Below are 24,074 nucleotides of genomic sequence, written 5' to 3'. Positions count from 1 at the left end.
GCAAGATGCTGAATAATCTGGGGCCATGGATGCTGATACAGTGTTACTGTGCCCACCGCACCCCTGCTTTTCACTGGGCATATTTTGCACTTCCTCCCATATCTCTAGCTCCAGTATGGTGTTATTGCCGTGTGCAGATTTGGGACCAGGCCCTCGAGTATTTTCCAGGTATATATTATCACGTATCTCTCCTCCGCTCCAGTATCTATTTAAGACTTTAAGGGGTTCCCAGTAATTTAAATGCCTTACTGGCTCTATGCAGGCCGTAAACGATCTCCGTATTTGTTCCAGCTGATATTTCTCCAGCTCTATTCAGGACTGGAGAAATAGCTAGTGCTCCAAATGAGGGAGCACTAGCAATTTAAAAAGTATCACTACTGGTATTATTTCCCTTGTTTTGAAGGTTCTCATTACTCACCCCGTCATCTTCCTGTTTTATTGTGTTCTTTGAAAGAAAGGTCAGCTGACATAATTATTCCCAAGTCATTCACCTGTTCCTTTCGTTCTCCTTGAGTTTTGTATACAGTGTTCCTTTTGAGTTCTTCATTCTTTCCATACCTAAGCAGTTTAAACTTACCACCATTGAACGTCATGTTCTCCACTGCCCACTGGAAAACACTGCTTATATCTTCTTGTAATTTTTCAGTGTCTTCTACCGAAGTGACTTTCATGCTTATTTTAGTGTCATCTGCAAATGATGATACAAAACTGTGACGAGTGTCTATGTCTGCTACGAGGATGAGAAACAGCAAAGACGCCAGGACAGTGCCTTGGGGAACCGAGCGTTTTACCTCACTGATGCTGGATTTTGCTCTTTTACTAGTACTTTTTGTATTCTGTGTGTTAGAATCCCGAAAATCCATCTGACTACCTTCCCTGTAATGCCTATGACCCTCATTTTGTGTACGCTCACCCCACGATCACATTGTCAAATGCCTTTGCAAAATCGGTGTATATCACATCTGCATTTTAGTTGTCTTCCAACGTCTCCGTAATTCTGTCACAGAGGTTCACCAGTTGTGACAGGCATGATCATCCTGCTCTAAAACCATATTGGTCTGGGTTATGCCGATTGTGCTGTTCCATCAAATTTGTAATCTGCCGTCTCTTCACTCTTTCGAAGATTTTTATGATGTGGGAAGTTAGGGCTACTGGTCTGTAATTTTTAGCTAGTGCTCTACTACCTCCCTTATGTAAAGGAGCTATGTCTGCACTCTTTAAAGTTTCTGGTACTTCACTTATATATAGGCGTTTTCTTCAAAGAATAATGAGGGCTCTTGCTAGAGGTACTTTGCATTTTTTTTTTTATAAATAGGGCATTCCATGAATCTGGTTCAGATGTTAAGTGAGTGGGTATGATTTCAATTTCTTTTTCGAAATCTATGGGATTAGTACTAATATCAGTTAGTTGGTCTGCGCGGCCTTCGCTGGTGTGAAAAATGTTTCTGCATTCTCTACCCTCCTGTCATTTACTGGATTGCTGAACACCGACTCATATTGTTCCTTTAGAATTTCGCTCATTTCCTGTTCATCGTCAGTATACGAATCTCGACTTTGGTTTATATTTTTATTATTAGTAAACCATAAGGACAGAAGAAAACTCACACCTAAATACTGGCAACAATTCTCTTTTTCATACTGTTATGTGATAAATACTTAAAATTATCAGCTAACACCTGAATCCATATGAGATTAGCAACCATGGAGAGCACGGTAAACAACCTCAACTTCTAAGTGATGCACGGCTAAACTTCCAGTGGGTCTCTGAGAACAATCTACAGTAAAGTGGGTCTCTGAGAACAATTTACAGTAAAGTGGGTCTCTGAGAACAAACTACAGTAAAGTGGGTCTCTGAGAACAATTTACAGTAAAGTGGGTCTCTGAGAACAATTTACAGTAAAGTGGGTCTCTGAGAACAAACTACAGTAAAGTGGGTCTCTGAGAACAATTTACAGTAAAGTGGGTCTCTGAGAACAAACTACAGTAAAGTGGGTCTCTGAGAACAATCTACAGTAAAGTGGGTCTCTGAGAACAATTTACAGTAAAGTGGGTCTCTGAGAACAAACTACAGTAAAGTGGGTCTCTGAGAACAATTTACAGTAAAGTGGGTCTCTGAGAACAATTTACAGTAAAGTGGGTCTCTGAGAACAATTTACAGTAAAGTGGGTCTCTGAGAACAATTTACAGTAAAGTGGGTCTCTGAGAACAATCTACAGTAAAGTGGGTCTCTGAGAACAATTTACAGTAAAGTGGGCCTCTGAGAACAAACTACAGTAAAGTGGGTCTCTGAGAACAATTTACAGTAAAGTGGGTCTCTGAGAACAATTTACAGTAAAGTGGGTCTCTGAGAACAAACTACAGTAAAGTGGGTCTCTGAGAACAATTTACAGTAAAGTGGGTCTCTGAGAACAATCTACAGTAAAGTGGGTCTCTGAGAACAATTTACAGTAAAGTGGGCCTCTGAGAACAAACTACAGTAAAGTGGGTCTCTGAGAACAATTTACAGTAAAGTGGGTCTCTGAGAACAATTTACAGTAAAGTGGGTCTCTGAGAACAATCTACAGTAAAGTGGGTCTCTGAGAACAATCTACAGTAAAGTGGGTCTCTGAGAACAATCTACAGTAAAGTGGGTCTCTGAGAACAATCTACAGTAAAGTGGGTCTCTGAGAACAATCTACAGTAAAGTGGGTCTCTGAGAACAATCTACAGTAAAGTGGGTCTCTGAGAACAATCTACAGTAAAGCGGGTCTCTGAGAACAATCTACAGTAAAGTGGGTCTCTGAGAACAATCTACAGTAAAGTGGGTCTCTGAGAACAATCTACAGTAAAGTGGGTCTCTGAGAACAATCTACAGTAAAGTGGGTCTCTGAGAACAATCTACAGTAAAGTGGGTCTCTGAGAACAATCTACAGTAAAGTGGGTCTCTGAGAACAATCTACAGTAAAGTGGGTCTCTGAGAACAATCTACAGTAAAGTGGGTCTCTGAGAACAATCTACAGTAAAGTGGGTCTCTGAGAACAATCTACAGTAAAGTGGGTCTCTGAGAACAATCTACAGTAAAGTGGGTCTCTGAGAACAATCTACAGTAAAGTGGGTCTCTGAGAACAATCTACAGTAAAGTGGGCCTCTGAGAACAATCTACAGTAAAGTGGGTCTCTGAGAACAATCTACAGTAAAGTGGGTCTCTGAGAACAATCTACAGTAAAGTGGGTCTCTGAGAACAATCTACAGTAAAGTGGGTCTCTGAGAACAATCTACAGTAAAGTGGGTCTCTGAGAACAATCTACAGTAAAGTGGGTCTCTGAGAACAAACTACAGTAAAGTGGGCCTCTGAGAACAATCTACAGTAAAGTGGGTCTCTGAGAACAATCTACAGTAAAGTGGGCCTCTGAGAACAATCTACAGTAAAGTGGGTCTCTGAGAACAATCTACAGTAAAGCGGGTCTCTGAGAACAAACTACAGTAAAGTGGGCCTCTGAGAACAATCTACAGTAAAGTGGGTCTCTGAGAACAATCTACAGTAAAGTGGGTCTCTGAGAACAATCTACAGTAAAGTGGGTCTCTGAGAACAATCTACAGTAAAGTGGGTCTCTGAGAACAATTTACAGTAAAGTGGGTCTCTGAGAACAATCTACAGTAAAGTGGGTCTCTGAGAACAATCTACAGTAAAGTGGGTCTCTGAGAACAATCTACAGTAAAGTGGGTCTCTGAGAACAATCTACAGTAAAGTGGGTCTCTGAGAACAAACTACAGTAAAGTGGGCCTCTGAGAACAATCTACAGTAAAGTGGGCCTCTGAGAACAATCTACAGTAAAGTGGGTCTCTGAGAACAATCTACAGTAAAGTGGGTCTCTGAGAACAATCTACAGTAAAGTGGGTCTCTGAGAACAATCTACAGTAAAGTGGGCCTCTGAGAACAATCTACAGTAAAGTGGGTCTCTGAGAACAATTTACAGTAAAGTGGGCCTCTGAGAACAATCTACAGTAAAGTGGGCCTCTGAGAACAATCTACAGTAAAGTGGGTCTCTGAGAACAATCTACAGTAAAGTGGGTCTCTGAGAACAATCTACAGTAAAGTGGGTCTCTGAGAACAATCTACAGTAAAGTGGGTCTCTGAGAACAATTTACAGTAAAGTGGGCCTCTGAGAACAATCTACAGTAAAGTGGGTCTCTGAGAACAATCTACAGTAAAGTGGGTCTCTGAGAACAATCTACAGTAAAGTGGGTCTCTGAGAACAATCTACAGTAAAGTGGGTCTCTGAGAACAATCTACAGTAAAGCGGGCCTCTGAGAACAATCTACAGTAAAGTGGGTCTCTGAGAACAATCTACAGTAAAGCGGGTCTCTGAGAACAATCTACAGTAAAGCGGGTCTCTGAGAACAATCTACAGTAAAGTGGGTCTCTGAGAACAATCTACAGTAAAGCGGGTCTCTGAGAACAATCTACAGTAAAGCGGGTCTCTGAGAACAATCTACAGTAAAGCGGGTCTCTGAGAACAATCTACAGTAAAGCGGGTCTCTGAGAACAATCTACAGTAAAGCGGGTCTCTGAGAACAATCTACAGTAAAGCGGGTCTCTGAGAACAATCTACAGTAAAGCGGGTCTCTGAGAACAATCTACAGTAAAGCGGGTCTCTGAGAACAAACTACAGTAAAGCGGGTCTCTGAGAACAATCTACAGTAAAGCGGGTCTCTGAGAACAAACTACAGTAAAGCGGGTCTCTGAGAACAATCTACAGTAAAGTGGGTCTCTGAGAACAATCTACAGTAAAGCGGGTCTCTGAGAACAATCTACAGTAAAGTGGGTCTCTGAGAACAATCTACAGTAAAGCGGGTCTCTGAGAACAATCTACAGTAAAGCGGGTCTCTGAGAACAATCTACAGTAAAGCGGGTCTCTGAGAACAATCTACAGTAAAGTGGGTCTCTGAGAACAATCTACAGTAAAGTGGGTCTCTGAGAACAATCTACAGTAAAGCGGGTCTCTGAGAACAATCTACAGTAAAGCGGGTCTCTGAGAACAATCTACAGTAAAGCGGGTCTCTGAGAACAATCTACAGTAAAGCGGGTCTCTGAGAACAATCTACAGTAAAGCGGGTCTCTGAGAACAATCTACAGTAAAGCGGGTCTCTGAGAACAATCTACAGTAAAGCGGGTCTCTGAGAACAATCTACAGTAAAGCGGGTCTCTGAGAACAAACTACAGTAAAGCGGGTCTCTGAGAACAATCTACAGTAAAGCGGGTCTCTGAGAACAAACTACAGTAAAGCGGGTCTCTGAGAACAATCTACAGTAAAGTGGGTCTCTGAGAACAATCTACAGTAAAGCGGGTCTCTGAGAACAATCTACAGTAAAGTGGGTCTCTGAGAACAATCTACAGTAAAGCGGGTCTCTGAGAACAATCTACAGTAAAGCGGGTCTCTGAGAACAATCTACAGTAAAGCGGGTCTCTGAGAACAATCTACAGTAAAGTGGGTCTCTGAGAACAATCTACAGTAAAGTGGGTCTCTGAGAACAATCTACAGTAAAGTGGGTCTCTGAGAACAATCTACAGTAAAGTGGGTCTCTGAGAACAATCTACAGTAAAGTGGGTCTCTGAGAACAATCTACAGTAAAGCGGGTCTCTGAGAACAATCTACAGTAAAGTGGGTCTCTGAGAACAAACTACAGTAAAGCGGGTCTCTGAGAACAATCTACAGTAAAGTGGGTCTCTGAGAACAATCTACAGTAAAGCGGGTCTCTGAGAACAATCTACAGTAAAGCGGGTCTCTGAGAACAATCTACAGTAAAGTGGGTCTCTGAGAACAATCTACAGTAAAGTGGGTCTCTGAGAACAATCTACAGTAAAGTGGGTCTCTGAGAACAATCTACAGTAAAGTGGGTCTCTGAGAACAATCTACAGTAAAGTGGGTCTCTGAGAACAATCTACAGTAAAGCGGGTCTCTGAGAACAATCTACAGTAAAGTGGGTCTCTGAGAACAAACTACAGTAAAGCGGGTCTCTGAGAACAATCTACAGTAAAGTGGGTCTCTGAGAACAATCTACAGTAAAGCGGGTCTCTGAGAACAATCTACAGTAAAGTGGGTCTCTGAGAACAATCTACAGTAAAGCGGGTCTCTGAGAACAATCTACAGTAAAGTGGGTCTCTGAGAACAATCTACAGTAAAGCGGGTCTCTGAGAACAATCTACAGTAAAGTGGGTCTCTGAGAACAATCTACAGTAAAGTGGGTCTCTGAGAACAATCTACAGTAAAGTGGGTCTCTGAGAACAAACTACAGTAAAGCGGGTCTCTGAGAACAATCTACAGTAAAGCGGGTCTCTGAGAACAAACTACAGTAAAGCGGGTCTCTGAGAACAATCTACAGTAAAGCGGGTCTCTGAGAACAATCTACAGTAAAGTGGGTCTCTGAGAACAATCTACAGTAAAGTGGGTCTCTGAGAACAATCTACAGTAAAGCGGGTCTCTGAGAACAATCTACAGTAAAGTGGGTCTCTGAGAACAATCTACAGTAAAGTGGGTCTCTGAGAACAATCTACAGTAAAGCGGGTCTCTGAGAACAAACTACAGTAAAGCGGGTCTCTGAGAACAATCTACAGTAAAGCGGGTCTCTGAGAACAAACTACAGTAAAGCGGGTCTCTGAGAACAAACTACAGTAAAGCGGGTCTCTGAGAACAAACTACAGTAAAGCGGGTCTCTGAGAACAAACTACAGTAAAGCGGGTCTCTGAGAACAAACTACAGTAAAGCGGGTCTCTGAGAACAATCTACAGTAAAGCGGGTCTCTGAGAACAAACTACAGTAAAGCGGGTCTCTGAGAACAAACTACAGTAAAGCGGGTCTCTGAGAACAAACTACAGTAAAGCGGGTCTCTGAGAACAAACTACAGTAAAGCGGGTCTCTGAGAACAATCTACAGTAAAGCGGGTCTCTGAGAACAAACTACAGTAAAGCGGGTCTCTGAGAACAAACTACAGTAAAGCGGGTCTCTGAGAACAATCTACAGTAAAGCGGGTCTCTGAGAACAAACTACAGTAAAGCGGGTCTCTGAGAACAAACTACAGTAAAGCGGGTCTCTGAGAACAATCTACAGTAAAGCGGGTCTCTGAGAACAAACTACAGTAAAGCGGGTCTCTGAGAACAAACTACAGTAAAGCGGGTCTCTGAGAACAAACTACAGTAAAGCGGGTCTCTGAGAACAAACTACAGTAAAGCGGGTCTCTGAGAACAAACTACAGTAAAGCGGGTCTCTGAGAACAAACTACAGTAAAGCGGGTCTCTGAGAACAAACTACAGTAAAGCGGGTCTCTGAGAACAAACTACAGTAAAGCGGGTCTCTGAGAACAATCTACAGTAAAGCGGGTCTCTGAGAACAATCTACAGTAAAGTGGGTCTCTGAGAACAATCTACAGTAAAGTGGGTCTCTGAGAACAATCTACAGTAAAGTGGGTCTCTGAGAACAATCTACAGTAAAGTGGGTCTCTGAGAACAATCTACAGTAAAGTGGGTCTCTGAGAACAATTTACAGTAAAGTGGGTCTCTGAGAACAATCTACAGTAAAGTGGGTCTCTGAGAACAATCTACAGTAAAGCGGGTCTCTGAGAACAATCTACAGTAAAGTGGGTCTCTGAGAACAATTTACAGTAAAGTGGGTCTCTGAGAACAATCTACAGTAAAGTGGGTCTCTGAGAACAATCTACAGTAAAGTGGGTCTCTGAGAACAATCTACAGTAAAGTGGGTCTCTGAGAACAATCTACAGTAAAGTGGGTCTCTGAGAACAATCTACAGTAAAGATCCAAGCCTCAGATATATATGGGCTCAGCAGCCATGGAACATATAAGAATAAACTTGTAACTTGTATATAAAATGTAATCAAACCACATATACCAGAGAGCGGAAAGGAAATATAAGATATTGGGCAATAATCACGTGAGGGTCTTTTAAAGAGCCTAACAGCTAACAGTCAACTAACCCAATACAACAATTAACAAATGCGAGAGATTACCGCCTCGATACAAAAAAAAAAGTAAACAACCCAACTATGATACATTTTTGGCAACCTGTATTCCAAACATAATGGTTGTTTTCGCATGCCAAAATTCATTATAGATTTCTGCCGTCTAAAAAATTCCGAAAATTATACACTCAGTCTTTCTAGATCAGGTAAAGTTAACCTAAACTAAATTAACTTATCTTTGTACAGAGTTAATCTCAAATACCGAAATTTAAAAGAAACGGAATAGATCAGTACCTTAGAGTTGGTATTCTCACGCTCACTGTTTAAACTGGAGAACGAGCTGCTTGAGGACACTGGTACCTTCTTGATCTGAATACCTACGTACGTTAACAACCCATGTCAGGCTGGCGAAATTGCTGACCTAGACAGTGTGCAGAAAGCATTCACTGCCCGCTTCCACTAGACTATTGGGAACGCGTAAAAACCCTCGAATTTGTATTCCCTGGAGCGCAGGCGAGAAAAATTTATAATTATATATTACACCTGGAAATTACTGAAGGAGCTGATTACAAATCTCCATTTGAAATAATGCAATAGAAGACCCGGAGGCGAGACAGAATGTGCAAAATTAGCCTCAGTTAAGGAATACAGTAATTAAACTAATACGCATAACGGACACTAGGCTTTTCAACGACCTGACCAATAAGAACTATGACACGACATGAAGTTAGATATTTCTCATCATGTAGGCACAACTTGGAAGTACTCGCTGGCAATTTAGCCACTTCCAATTATCTGATCTCCAAATTTTATATAAAAAAGTACATTTATTTTTTATAAAATAGTAAATTTACTTTTTCTTCCAAACAGTGATGGTTATGTAGATCAGCAAGCCGCCAGCAGCAACAGCCTAGTTTGTCAGGGCAAGTACCAGTCAAGCCTGACCCAGGGCCGGGCTCCAGGAGTAGAAAAACTCTCGAAAGTCATCAAAAGTAAAGGTAACGGTAATTCTATTTTACAGAAAGATGTTACTATAACCTAGGAGGCTTGGTATTAGTGGATCTCACGTCGCGCACTTTATTTTCAGTGATACGGATCCCATTTTTAATCCATTTTATTCAGGGGGAAAGCGTTACAGTGATCATGTAGCGCTAGGCGAATGGGAAGCATTCAGGTTCGACTCAAGGGAAAGATAAATCCAGTTCCGTGAATAAAGAGCAGCCCCTAACAGGCATTACTTAACAATGGCTTAATTACCCAAATATGTGATACGCGTATGTTATTATTATGTTATTAAGGAGAAATTAATTAGCCACTCACTGTGTCCCTCTCATACGTCCATAGCCCATTTACATGCCTAACTTGTTGCTAGCATATCGACGCCTCCTCTACACCTGGTGAGCGGAATATGTCCAACTCTGCTGGAATGAAACTTTATTCAAGTCGAGTCATATATAAGCGGAACAAATTTCCAGGGAGTGCCACTGAAGCGAGAACCTTGGATAGCTTATATTAAGTATAAGTTGGGCAGGTACATGAGTGTGTTCCCTGTAGGTCAGGCTACCTGTAGTCACTTCCGGAGGTCACCGCCCCCTCGGTCCGGCCCTAGGCTGCTGGTGCCCGCCTCCATCCCCCAGCAGCCCAATGTGTGTGCCACAATCCGGTTGATCAGGAGCCCCTGTGGGTGGGTGGGTGTGAGTTAAACGTGCCTAGCATGGGCTAGTGGGCCTGCTACAATGTTCCCTAATTCTCGTGTACCCAACCCATAGTGAAATGCATGACGATATCCTCATCACCGTGCTGAAATTTCCCAGCTCAGGCAAAAATATTTCACTACCTCTTGTATACAGCCCATCCTGTACGATAGAATACAACATGGAAACATCTCTAACCTTTGTTCTTCCTATGTAACTCATATAGAATAGGGTTGCAGCAAGTTGTGTGTGTACTTAATTTTAAAAACTCAGTAATCCACTAACGGTTGCAAGCACCTTCAACCAGGGCCCGGAACCTCTCACACCCCTCGTTCTGCTCCTGCTACCTCCCACCAACCCTGCTACCCCTCGTGTCTCCCACTACCCCTGCTACCTCCTCGTGTCTCCCACCACCCCTCTTTCTGCTCCTGCTTACCTCCTACTACTGTGCTCCTCGTATCTCCTACCCTCCCTCTTTATACTTCTGGAACCTTATACCATCTCTTACTCTGATGGTACTTCGTCTCACCCCTCTTTCTGCTCAAGATAGCCTCAGCCACCCCTGCTTCTCTCCATCAGATAAACAGCTACCAGTGCCTCTGCCACCCCTGCTTCTCTCCCTGTCAGATATACAGCTACCAGTGCTTCTGCCACCCCTGCTTCCCTCCCTGTCAGGTAAACAGATGCAAGTGTCTGCCACCCCTGCTTCCCTCCCTCTGTCAGGTAAACAGCTCCCAGTGTCTTGCAGGATACCCTAGGCGCCCCAACACCCAGGAGGAGCACGCACGGGCGAGCCTAGTGTCAACTCCCTTGGCAAGAATCCTTGGAATGCAGTCCCTCCAACCGTCATTTAAACGTCTCCCTTCTCTCCCTCCCTCCTCCATTATATCCCTCCTTCCCTTCTTTCATCACAGAAAATAACAAATGTAATATAATATGATCCTTAATTGGCAATGTCTCGCCCAGTGGGCCTTGTATGGGCCAGTAGGCCTTCTGCAGTGTTCCTCCATTCTTATGTTCTATTCAAATCAGATATGTTTGTCATTTGATAAGCCCACTGTGTGGACGAAACGTTGTTAATAAAGGCTATCATTATACTACATTTGTCTCTTTTTCCATCGTGTAAATATTTTATACCATTTATATCCTTTCTTCATCATACTCCCCCACCCTTGTTCAGCCTATACCTCCTTCCCATTCCTTCTTCAATTAGCCTAACCCTCCTTCATTCATCCTGTCCATCCTTTGCTTTACTGTTTCACCGTTTTCTGTCCCTTTTCTCCCCCATGTCCCTATGCATCATTCTATATTTCAATCTATCTTCTCCTCCTTTTCTACCTCTTGTGTTAGTCTTTTCTTGTCTCGTATTTGATATGATTGATTGCTGATGTAAAATGAATTCGAGACAACATATGGTATAATCTGATATATCTTCCTCTCTCTCTTATGCTAATCTCACATTTCCCTATTACTCTCACCTTCTCTATACATGGTTTATCACTCTTTCTCCTGCCTACTTTCACTCGTTGCCCTCCTTTCGTGCAAACTCTTATGATTTTACAGTCCTTTTCCGATAGCTTTATCGGATTCGTTCTCTCTACCCCTCAGAGTTCTTATTACTAGGGGGAAGCGTTAACCTCGTAAGGGTAAGCGCCTGAGAAATGTGAAACAATCAGGTATGATCCAAGGAAGGGTAGGGTAGCCACAATTCCTTCGATCAGTTCAACTTCGAGGCACCCCCCCTCCTTCGAAGGACCCACCTCGTATTAAAACAAAAGATATAGACGAGGTGAAGAGAAAGATGCGTGTTAGTGCTATGTTACTTTCTCAGTTCAAAGCAGTAAGGGCGAGACCAGGTGCTGAGAAGCTAGGACTTGCTCCTATACGTGCGCCTTCGAAGAGAGAGAGTGAGAGAATTCGAAGGAGTCACAAGTCTAGGTCAGACGCTACTACTCATAGTTATGGTTGAAGACCCGTGGCTTCAGTGAACATTGAGAACACAGCTGGAGGAGGTGGCGGTATGGCCGCAGCATCTCCATGAAGAGAGTAATAAACTCGAGCAGTGTGTATAAAAGATATTTAGTAGTGTCTGCTTCCAGCTTCATAGACCACTGAACAGTGTGTCTCCAGATTGACAATATCTCCAGATTAACACATCACTGAATAGTTGTGTGTATCTCCAGACTGACACATCACTAAGCAGTTGTGTTTCCAGATTCCCAGAACACCTAGTAGTGTGTCTCCAGATATATAAGCGGAGGATCTGATGGTTAGTCACCATGCTGCACGTGTGAGGTATTCCGAGGGTTCTTCTACCTCCACAGCATGACTTGAAACCAGTGTTAATACATTCAGAGATTCTAATTGAAAAAAAAAAATGCGTTACAAGGGTTCTCAACAGTGTCACACCCTCTTCAATTTGGGGGAAGGTGCTTGATGCCGGGGAAGAGATCTTGATCCAAGGAAATAAAGCTATCTTCCCCTTCTGCTTAAACTAGATCTCCTCATTCCCCCAGGTGCTATACAATTTCTACGGGTTTAGCGCTTCTCGTAATAATAATGAGCATGCACCGCCTTTAAGTTTCACCTCACTTACACTGGGAACAATGTCAACTTTTATATGTGAGAACTGACCTCGCCTGCAACATGTCCCCCAAACAGAACATGCGCATCCGCACGCGCTGCAATACGCTAATTTCTGCACGATCTAAACCAAATCAAATTAAATATTATTCTAGGTTAGCTTAGGGTTCATGATCTAGAATCTATCATAATTCCCTTCCCTCCACCCTTCGTTCAGCCTGCTCGGCGGATATACTGTACATGTCAAGGTGCTTTTCTCATTGCATATATACCGAGTTAACTTTAATTTATATTTTTTTTGGATTCAAGTATTCCTGACAGTGGGTTGTTATCTCAATGACCCACATGCATCTGATAGACTTATATTTAATAACAATGTTGTATAAATAATTTATCTACCCTGTTAGGTGCTAGTTATATTTTCAAAGTTGCTAATTATATTTATTTTTTTTACAAACCAGCCGTCTCCCACCGAGGTAGGGCGATGCATCTCCACAAAAAAAAACTTAAAATATTGGCCAATATTCATTCAATATCTCTCTTACCAGAAATGTGTAGGCATCACATTTCAAATGACTACGAATTGCAACATCCCCAAACCTGCAACTTTAAAATTTAAATTTATAAAATATACAATATTTAATATACAATAAATTATAACCAAAAAACAAATCTAAAATCAAGATTACCTAAAAATATGGCGACACTATTTTTATATATAAGGCAACAAATACAATTCTGCAGGGTAACGTAACCGCTTGCAGTCGTTAGTTTAAATATGTGGGTGAGATTACCCACACTCACAACTACCCAGTAACCCCCCTCCCCTTCTCCACTTCTGAATCCTACCAGGCACCAAATCCCACCCCCCCTATCATCCCTCCCACCTAATAATGCCCCTCCATTTCAACCTTTCTTCCCACGCTACTCCCACTCTCCCTTTCCTCCCCTTCTCCCACCTTACCTCCTCAACCTCTCTCCACTCTAAAGTTACCTCGCCCTACAACCTAAACATGTATGTGGATACCAAGGCTCATCCACAACCTAAACAGCGTGCATGTGGATACTAACAGTACGTCTAAGCTAACACATTATAACGAATATTTGTGTCGAGGTTTAAATCTGGCAAAAATTAACGAACCGTAATTAATGCGGAAATGTCTATTTAATTTGGAGGACAGCTGTCCACTGCTCTCTTATAGTACTATCATAAGAGCATGAGGTGAAAGAGTGTTACATTTTTTTTTCAGTGGCAGGATTACTGGACATTTTTGTCTCATGAGCACGTAAGATGGCACTAAATCTTTACACAACTTCACTTACATTCAGTATACTCTTTATCTTTGTATTCTTGAGTTTCTTAATTGTTCATAGTCCTGTAATTTTTCCTCTCCACCGCAGTCCTAAATTGTATGATATACTTGTAGAAATAAGATTATTATTATTATAACCATAAACACAACTTTCTCATACATTCATAACATCCACCATATACCCCCATCCCAATCCACCAACCCTCTTTCCCCTCCCCTGGTTCAATATACTTGCTCTTCCCAAACCCCTCCCCCTCCCCAACAAGCCTGAAACAAGCACGTTTGCACACCCCGTGTTCTCCCAAGTCACTCGGGTAACAATTAGCATACCACTTGCTCATACCAGGCGAAGCAAACACCAGCTCAAGCACTTGACAAGCATACTTGATATACCTACTCCATAATATAAATACCACCCATTTCACATAACCACGATATCCGCATTCTTGTTGTCATCTTTAGAGTGTAAGATTGAACTCATGACCCTAAATGTCGGGTACGTACGTTAATACTGAACCACTGCCATTACGACTGCACGAGGTCATTTAAGTCATAATTGTCATGTATACTAACATCAGAGCTCTTTAATGGCTAAAATATATTAAAATAAACTTTGTGTATATACAATAACAGATATTCATACCCTTGACTCACGAAATCGTAATGACACGATTGCAAACAAACTATACCACGGGCGGGATTTGAACCCGCGGTCAGTCTCAAAACTCCAGACGATCTGGAGTTTTGAGACTCTCTGACCGCGGGTTCAAATCCCGCCCGTGGTATGGTTTGATTCATACCTTTTTTAAGATCAGAAAAACGAGACTTATTATTGAATCAGCAGGAGTACGATACATTTCACTTGATATCCGGAAAAAAAGGTTACAGGGAGAAAAAGTCACAGAAAATATGTCACAGTTTTGGCTAGGGAAAAACAGTAACTAAAAAAAAATCACATTTTAGTTAAATACCATAAACAATTAAAGTAATAAAACAAAAAAAAATATTTTAAACCAGTTATTAATTAACTGACAGTACATGACTTGCTTATAGACAGTGACAACACAATTTATATATGATGGTTTCATGACTCACTAAATCGTAATGACACGATTGTAAACAAACCATACCACGGGCGGGGCTTGAAACCGCGATCAGAGTCTCAAAACTCGACGGTCTGGAGTTTTGAGACTGATCGCGGGTTCTATCCCCGCCCGTGGTATGGTTTATATATGATGGTATTACACATATATAAAAAAAAACTCCCGTTTTATTCAACATCTTAAGTAAGCAAAGTAAGGCAATACATAACATGCAGAAATTGAAAACATCTTACACAATATCGTGGCATTACATGTATATTCAGTGTTAGGTTTGTATTGTTACCTTTTCTCCCGTGACTTTTTCGTGGATCCATCTCACTCAGGCTGGAGAGAGAAAAGCTATCCAAGAAATCTACAAGTGATCTGACAAACAAAATTATAATTTTGTATAATGGGAAAATTCGACAAACACCACCGCCAAGTGCGAGATCAGCCAGGCTGTGATGGATATGTGGGCCAATAACAACAGTCTGGTTCACCAGGCAAGCTTGACCAGGGCCGGGCTGCCGGAAGTCTCCGATCTTTTTTTTCTCTTCTGATGAGTTTCGAGAGTTTTTCTACTACTGGAGCCCGGCTCTGGGCCAGGTTTGTCTGGTTCTTGCTTGGTCAACCAAGCTGTTGCTACTGGCGGCCCACTGGTCCACATACCAATCAAAGCCTGACCGATCTGGCACTTGGTAGCGAAACTTGTCCAGTTACCTCTTGAAGACCTCTACATTGTTCCCAGGAGTTTCTGATATCTTCTGATAAGATACTGAATAGTCTGGGGCCACGGATGTTGATACAATGTTCTCTTATTGTGCCCACGGCGCCCCTGTTTTTCAGTGAGCACATTTTACACTTCTTCTCATATCTCTCATGAAACCCATTAAAGGTATTAAGGTTTGGAAAGCACATAAATGTAAGAATACACTTGTGATAAATTATGTAGATTTAACCTAGGACAGTCTAACAAAGTCAAACAATGTGGCTCATTTCAGCCCGGGCCCTTTCCAGTGCTACCCGAGTAAGCAAATAAATTCTTATCATTCAATTCTGTATTTATGAATTACTATGTATATACTATATACTGATGCAATTTCGAAACGATTCTCTACCTTTTGTAGTATTCGAAGAAATAATTGCAATCTTACTGAAAAGAAAAACTGCATATATGTCAATTACACCACGTTCCATACAAACACACCTGTATAACTGTATTACCGGCTGACAAGCATCATTCTACAGGCTGCCAAGCAACATTCTACAAGCTCACAGGCAACATTCCACCAACTCCTAAACAACACAAACAAAATAAACCTGAACAGTAAATTTCATATTAACACATGCATCAAACCTGGGGCTTTCTGGAATGCAGTTTTTTACCTGCAGGGAAAAAAAGAGAAGTCAATTAGTGCTGACATTTCAACGATTTATCTTACAAATATATAAAATAATCGAAGAGAACTAAGGCACATATCAGGCTGAAGTTTTGCTTTAAGGCTAGAATGAACATTTTTTCAGTTAAATTACCCTCGTTTTCTTTCATTCAAGAGTTGGATTTTTCTCCCTAAAAGTTTGATGCGTCATATTACAATATAAATTAATAAAAAAATATATGCTGTGTGATGATGTGGTCATGCTTTCTACTTGCCGCTGCTCGCTACACAAGAAAGTCACTGACCCATTTACAATAACGACTACAATGCCTGGGCAAGATGTTTAATCTGAAATATAGTTTATCACCGAATGCAAAAAACCTGAGGAACAGGAAACAGTGCTTGAGGCCTCTCCATTTTCAGAATGGCCGTGCTCTGGCAAGCAATGATTGCCTCACCAGCTTTCCTCTTATCTAAGCTTTTGAACTTTCTCCATATGGATTAAAAGGTCTTATTTTCTATTTCCAGTTCTATTATTTTTTTTATATATACAAAACTTTCCTATATAATATAGCAAATAAAAAGACATTTTTATTCAGATTTTACAAACATAGATTTGAATTTTCACAATGGCCCTAATACACTATGTATAGACAATAGACTTATTTCTGGCATCCCCACAAAGATAGGAGGAGGAGGACCGTAACATCGCAGGGTAAGCACTTCCTATCTCGCCTTCCCCATGGCTACTGTCAGTTTCCTTACCCTTTTCCTGTCCCTGCTCACTCAGCAGTAAAAATAGGCACCTGTGTGTGTGACTTGCATGTCGCATCCAGGGGTGATGGAATGTGTTATGAAAACTGCAGTCAAGCGAAAAATGCCATACCCTGTGTAAGAAAACTGCAGTGCCTACTGAAAGTGTTGGGTAAAAGGTATCCCCTGTACCTAATGTTTTTAATTAAGATATAAGTGGTCACTTCACATTATTATTATTATAATCAAGGGGAAAGCGCTAAACCCGGAGGATTATACAGCACCTGGGGGGGGATGTGGAAGGCATTCAGGCTTAATTCGGGGAACTGGAGCACAGATCCAATTCCCTAAATCAAGAGCCCCTCACCAACATCAAGGAACCTTCCTTGAGGGGTGGTCACTTCACAAATAACCCGCACATAGAAGAGAGGAGCTTACGACGACGTTTCGGTCTGACTTGGACCATAAACGTCGTAGTAAGCTCCTCTCTTCTATGTGCGAGTTATTTGTGTATTGTTCCAGTCACGGTATTGTGCCTTTTTTTATTTAAAAGTGGTCACTTCTCTTGCCTACCAACCTCCGATGTCAGTGTTTGCCTGCCCACAATGCTCTAGTGCCAACGTTTACCTGCCCACCACCCTCTGCCATCCAATGAATGACATGAGAGAAGTGAAATCAATACCCAGGAGGGTTGCTGCCTACTCACTTTCTATTCATTTTCTCCTGAACTGGCCGTGGTGGTTCAAGTATGGTAAAAAACGTCAGTAACTCACACTCACTCTCTCTATATTTCTCTATCTCTGCATTTTTTTTTCTACCTCTATTACTCTCTACCCATTCTCTCACATTTTCTGACTTTACAGATTACTGCAATCATTAATAAACAAGAATTATTTTTTAAATAAAGGAGAACGAGGAATAGCATTCTTCTGATGTAATATACAAGTGTGTATATGTGTGTCTATACAACGAGAGATGTACATCTCTTGGTTGTACATACACACCTCATGCAAGTGATTAAAGTATTTATATTATTATTAATGAGAACTTTCAAAACGAGAGATGCCAAGCCCATGGTGATCCTTTTCAAATCACTTGTTCTCTCTAGGCTGGAATACTGCTGTACATTAACATCTCCATTCAAAGCAGGTGAAATCGCAGATCTAGAGAGTGTACAGAGATCCTTTACTGCACGTATAAGTTCTGTCAAGCACCTTAACTACTGGGAACCCTTGAAAGCACTTGACTTGTACTCGTTGGAACGCAGGAGGGAGAGATATATCATAATCTACACTTGGAAAATCTTGGAAGGAATGGTCCCAAATCTGCACACAGAAATCACTCCCTACGAAAGTAAAAAACTGGGCAGGCGATGCAAAATGCCGCCAATAAAAAGTAGGGGCGCCATTGGTACACTAAGGGAAAACACCATAAGTGTCCGGGGCCCAAAACTGTTTAACAGCCTCCCATCAAGCATTAGGGGAATTGCCAATAAACCCCTGGCTGCCTTCAAGAGAGAGCTGGACAGATACCTAAAGTCAGTGCCGGATCAGCCGGGCTGTGGCTCGTACGTTGGACTGCGTGCGGCCAGCAGTAACAGCCTAGTTGATCAGGCCCTGATCCATTGGGAGGCCTGGTCATGGACCGGGCCGCGGGGGCGTTGATCCCCGGAATAACCTCCAGGTAACCCTCATATAAGTGATTAAAAAAATCATATTATTATTATTATTATTACATTCATGAGGAGCAGCAGCAATAATAATAATAAAAATAATAGTAATAATCTCTAGCCTCGTCATTAGTACACTTCTCGTGAGGAATACTGTCCCCTATCATTCTCTCCACCACCACTATAATTACAACCAGAACTGTATAATTATTAGCACTAATCATCATCAGTGATAAAGCGCTTGGCTCACAATCGAAAAGATCCGGGTTGGCATCCTGGGTGAGGTGAGACAACTGTACAAGTCTCCTAACACTCGCTGCCCTTGTTCGCCTAGAAGTAAATTGATATCCAAGAACTAATCAGCCGTTGTGGATCACATCCTAAGAAAGACGACCTTAAGGAACCAAATAGAAATAGCCAAACTGTTTGGCTCTCCTGGGATATCGACTCTCAGAGATTAATAATTTAAAGTCTTCATGTCAAGAGTTAATTTCAGAGTAACTTTTCTATCGTTATCACTATTTTAATCAATACTGTTATAACTATCACCACTGCTGCATTATTATCACATCATCGCCCCCCTTTTCCGTTGTCTAAGGTTACGAGATCTGCCTCTGACTGACATGGGCACAAGAGACCCTCTCATACACCGGCCACCTGCAAATATCTTATCAGCAGCGTCAACAACTGTCACTCAAACTCTCGTCATACACTGTTTATAAACACCCCGACTCCCTCCAGCTTCCAACATACAGTGCTAGGCTCACAGGACCTGGGTTACAATGAATGACGTATTGCAAATATGTATGAAAACAAAGTCAAAAGTTGCATAGCAAGCTTAAATTTGGACAATGCTTCACTGTATAAAGCTTTATTAAGTCATCACTTGATACAGCAGCTAGGCTGCTCTAATATACAGATAAGCATCACTATCTTTACACGTACGAATCTGCATATCTACAACAGCAAATTGCCATTGTCTTTAGTTAGTTTAGTATCTTTATTATGCACCACATACCCATCCTGTGAGCGGTAGTCAAAAGATTACAGAGGTACATAATGGGTCCAGGGACTGGACCCCAAAGTTTTGAGAGATGAACAAGTTACAAAGGTAATGGACTAGATCTGGTCACAATCATGATTTATTACAAAGGTAATGAGCTCCAGGTAGAGCTGGTCACACTCACGGTAAGTTACAAAGGTAATGGACTAGATCTGGGCACAATCATGACAAGTTACAAAGGTAATGAGCTCCAGGTAGAGCTGGCCACAATCACGACAATCATGAACAAATTACAGAGTAATGAGAAATTAACAAACATTCTAGAGAATGCATCCATTGTCCCAATAACAGATGTTGCTAGGTGCCTGTCCCTCCTCGGCAGGACAGCCATTATCTTTACATGTAAGAATCTGCATATCTACAACTACAACAAATTGCCATTATCTAAGCGCAGTAAATTCTGCATATTTTTTTTTTGTAAATGTTACCAACCTTATTTACAAAATGTGTACTTTGTTCAAACATTTAGGAAGTATCAATTTTATTCTTGTAATCTGCTACATTTTAAGATAGTGCCGGAAACTATATTTATCCTTGTCTACCACACCACCCTGCCATATGTACAGGTTACCTCAATACATTCTGGCGATCATAGCCTCAACTCTTTTATTTTATTTTTTTATAACAAACAAATGTTTCACCTATTGCAAGTTTATTGAAATATTATATAGATTCATTACCGACTAATATATTTCTTTCGCTGTTGGAATGTTTCTCACAGCTTGTAGCCTATATGTTCTTGTTTGCACTCATTTTTATGGCGATATTAATATTAGCTGGTAAGCACACAAACTTTTAATATTTCATAATTTTCTAAAAAATTATATATCTTTTCAGAGAAAATATGTTTACCCGTTGTAAGTGGTGTCACGGTGGTGATGGTGATGGGCGCCATGACTCGAGACCGGGGTCATAGCGGAACTGGCACGCCCATACAACTCTGCACATCTTGTGGCAACCAGTCATGGAGAAGTGGGAGGGACTGCTACCAGCGCCATCACCTCCATCAAGTCAAATTTTTCCTTTACAACTACTTTATAATAATATATGCCAGGTGCAAAAATATATATAACTCGATAACTCACTTTCGTGGGTAGCATACTGCTTGATTAGGGAGACCTAAATGCTAATAAAATATAACTAATGGATATGCCATATTTGAAAACCATCAGTGCTATATCGTTTAAATATCAGCTTTGTCCCACAACTGTCCAAATAGGTCCCCGAGTTTCAAACGCTTGTGGGGGGGGGGTCCTCAGGAAGAACTAGTACAGTACATCTGAGAAAGGACTAAGCAGATATGTACTGAAGTAGGACAACAGATCTTAGCCTGTATATTTAATGGTGCAAAATCATCTGAGGGAACCTATACCCAATAGAGGTAAAGTAATACAGTTATTTAAATTTTGCAGCTAAATTATTGCAAAAAAAAAAATGAGATTTACCGAAGACTTTAAAAAACCATTAACAAGAATAAACTTGCACTCTTTTTAAGCTGACAGTTTGTGACAAAAATTAGTTAGTTTTTATATAATGCCTAAAAAACTAATTCTGGAATTTCTGTTACAGAGTGACTAATGGCATTCGGATAAGGTGCAGACAGGCAGGAAGAACCAGCACACGCCGAGACATGCAACATCAACACCTGCACATTATCTGCCAAAATAATTTGTGGTCAACGAACATCAGAAGAAATGTAAGGCTGTGAATATTTTTCTCCAAAACACATTAGGCTTCACGTTAAATTTATTTGGATTTACGAGGAAGTGTTTGTAAACATTTTGAATTAATATTTACTTTAACCAGAGAAAGAGCTAAACCCGTGGGGATCATACAGTGCCTGGGGAAGGGGAGATTATCAGGTTTGATACAAGGAAGGGGAAGGATGCTACAGTTCCTTGGATCAAAGACCCTTTACCGGCGTCTTGCCGCACCTCTCCCACCTTGAAGATTTAAAATGCTAAAATCTGATGTACTTCAGAGAAGACAACCCCAAGTGTGCAGACCAGACTCCATCTACCAGCTGTTATGATAATGTTAATTAAGTAATACAAGCCCCAAGACTTATATCACCATCCATTAACACAATAAACTATTATCAATGCCCAACATGGAGTAGGAGAATATATCAAGTTATATATTTCTAACAGCACACACACACGTAGAGAAGTTATATCAGGTACTGCCACAAACTTGTAGCGACGTGTACGAATAGCATGATAAAGGTAGACTCGCTTTATTGGATTTCCAGCAATAATGTCTTTAAACGTCGAAATCACAAGATAAGTTCATGTTGCTAATAAAGAAAAAACATTTAAATGGCCGATTGGTTTCAAAGTGTGAGCAAACATAGACTCGTACACAACTTCACGAAAACACACAAGATAACCAGTAGAGCATAGCAGCTATTTGTGAATCCTTTCCCAAGCTCAATTCTGCGTATTTACTAAACAAACACCTCGACAACTACTCCCACTTCATACAGTTAACACACAAATGCGGTTCTCTTTTGTCCAAAATACTGTTTTTTTTTTGTAAACGCCAAATACATTCAATCACCATAAAACAAACGATATCACGAGTATACTAAGAGATAACACAATAAGTGTAAGAAGTTCAAGACTTTTCAACAGCCTCTCACTTTCAGGTATCCTACCCGTATGAACAAACTGCATCACGAGCATTTTTAACGGTTATTATAAACAATTCCACATAGACAATAGAAAAATATAGTATGCATATTCTGGCCTCACACTGAGGTCCTTTTTAACAAACTGTGTTTACCTGGCTGAAATATATAATAGTCTTCCCATTTTCAGTTTTAGGGTGTCAGCATGGATTCGTTTGTAGGTAAGTTGGTAGTTTGAAATATGAAGTAAGCTTTGATCATTCAACGCTTTTAAAAAATACAATACACATAAGAACAAAAATAAAATTAAACAAAAAATTACAAGCATGAAACACACCACAAGCTAATACTGTCATCCTAAGTTAAAATAATCAGTATCAGTTACAAATCCTTTCAATTGTTAACATCAGAAGATTCCAAAAAGTTCCCCACATTCTTGTGCTGCGCTTGGAGGGGGTTTAACTAGTAATCACTCCTGCATCTTTCGAGCAGGGTAGACAGAAGCATACTGGGTCAAAAAAACAGATTATTGGAACTCTGAGCAGATAGTGAGCCGAGATCTAAGGCAACTATCTGGACGATAGCACTGAGTGCATGGAGCTCCACAGTGATCACAGCATGAACACGATCATGCTCCAACAAATTAGCCAAGGTCATCACCAGAGCGCGGCTATTTGGGGTCCCCATCTAATGCCTACAAAGACATCTCAAACACCGTCCAAGGGCAGGGGGAGAACCCAACCTCCTTCACCAGACACATACCGGCCAGGAGAGCAGCTAGCACTAAAACACCAAACCTCACAAGAACTCTTCCACGATGAGCAAAGGAATTTCCCTTCCCATTGTGAAGACCGCACTATAAGCTGACTTTCTAGTTATATACCAAATCCAAAACAAATAATGGAGTCCTAGTTCTTCACGGCGTAGATCCAAAGAAAGCTCAACATACTCAACCTAGCTCTCAAAACAGAAACAGAATGGAATGAACCCATGCATAGTCGAATTCCTTGAAAAGAGCAGGCCGTGGAGTATTCTGGCATTCATACTCCAGTCTGGAATAGCACAAGGCTGCATCCAGGCATAGCATGGCCTCCTGATCCACCCTCAGGTTTGGTGGGAGAGCACCTTAAAATATCTTTTTGAGTTTCTTTATATAACAAACACACACATCAAGCCCCGTTCAAAGGATCATTCCAAAAACTGGCACCTGCTGCTCATAAGAAATGACCACTTACCTTAACCTAGGGCACAGGCCCAGGAAGGGTCATGCAGAATTAATAAAGCAAGGCTTCGACTAAAAACACTGGCAGCATTCGACTAGTAATGGGCGAATGCAAACCACTCCTGGATCTGCAGGTAATTTCCAATAATACTACCGCCACCAGACGGTCCATCATAGGCTGTCTAATTCCCTTAACATACTTAAATCTGAAAGCATAAATGCATCTTCAGCATGGGCATCTCTGCAGTCTCACGGTAAAACCTTACATTATGTTTCTACAATTTTAATTTAATTTATGTTAACCCCTAAACCCATGATATAACCTTTGTTCACTGATCTCTCTGTAGCGTATGATAAAAAGCTCGTACACCATTTGCCTGCAGCCTTTCCTGGTAAAAACCTTGTTGCACTCATCTGTCTGCAGCCTTTCGTGGTAAAAACCTTGTTGCACTCATCTGTCTGCAGCCTCATGATAAAAATCTTGGTATGACGAAAAATCTCCCTAGTAAGACTATAACTTTCCACCTTTCGAAATGACTTCCTGGTGCATCTCTTGTTCAGTGAAGAGACTACCGCGAACTTAACTAGTGTGACAATATAAGAAGTACAGTAATAATGTAATTTTCTTGTCTGGGATCACACGCAAAATGACGGGGCTTGAGACTAATCTTCTTTACCGTACTGTAAGTGGCATAATTCAAGGCTAAATGTAAAAATGGAATCAAGTGGGCTTG

The 24,074-nt window shown here is 41.1% G+C and overlaps 1 protein-coding gene across 2 annotated transcripts in view; it reads right to left on the bottom strand.

The window, feature by feature from the left end:
• LOC128694807 (uncharacterized) overlaps positions 1 to 24,074 on the bottom strand; it is a 214,619-nt gene that overhangs the window by 155,346 nt on the left and 35,199 nt on the right. The gene's annotated exons all lie outside the window — the stretch shown is intronic.

Source organism: Cherax quadricarinatus, chromosome 45 (assembly GCF_038502225.1).
Source record: "Cherax quadricarinatus isolate ZL_2023a chromosome 45, ASM3850222v1, whole genome shotgun sequence".
NCBI lineage: Eukaryota > Metazoa > Arthropoda > Malacostraca > Decapoda > Parastacidae > Cherax > Cherax quadricarinatus.
This window is presented reverse-complemented; position numbering and strand designations above follow the sequence as displayed.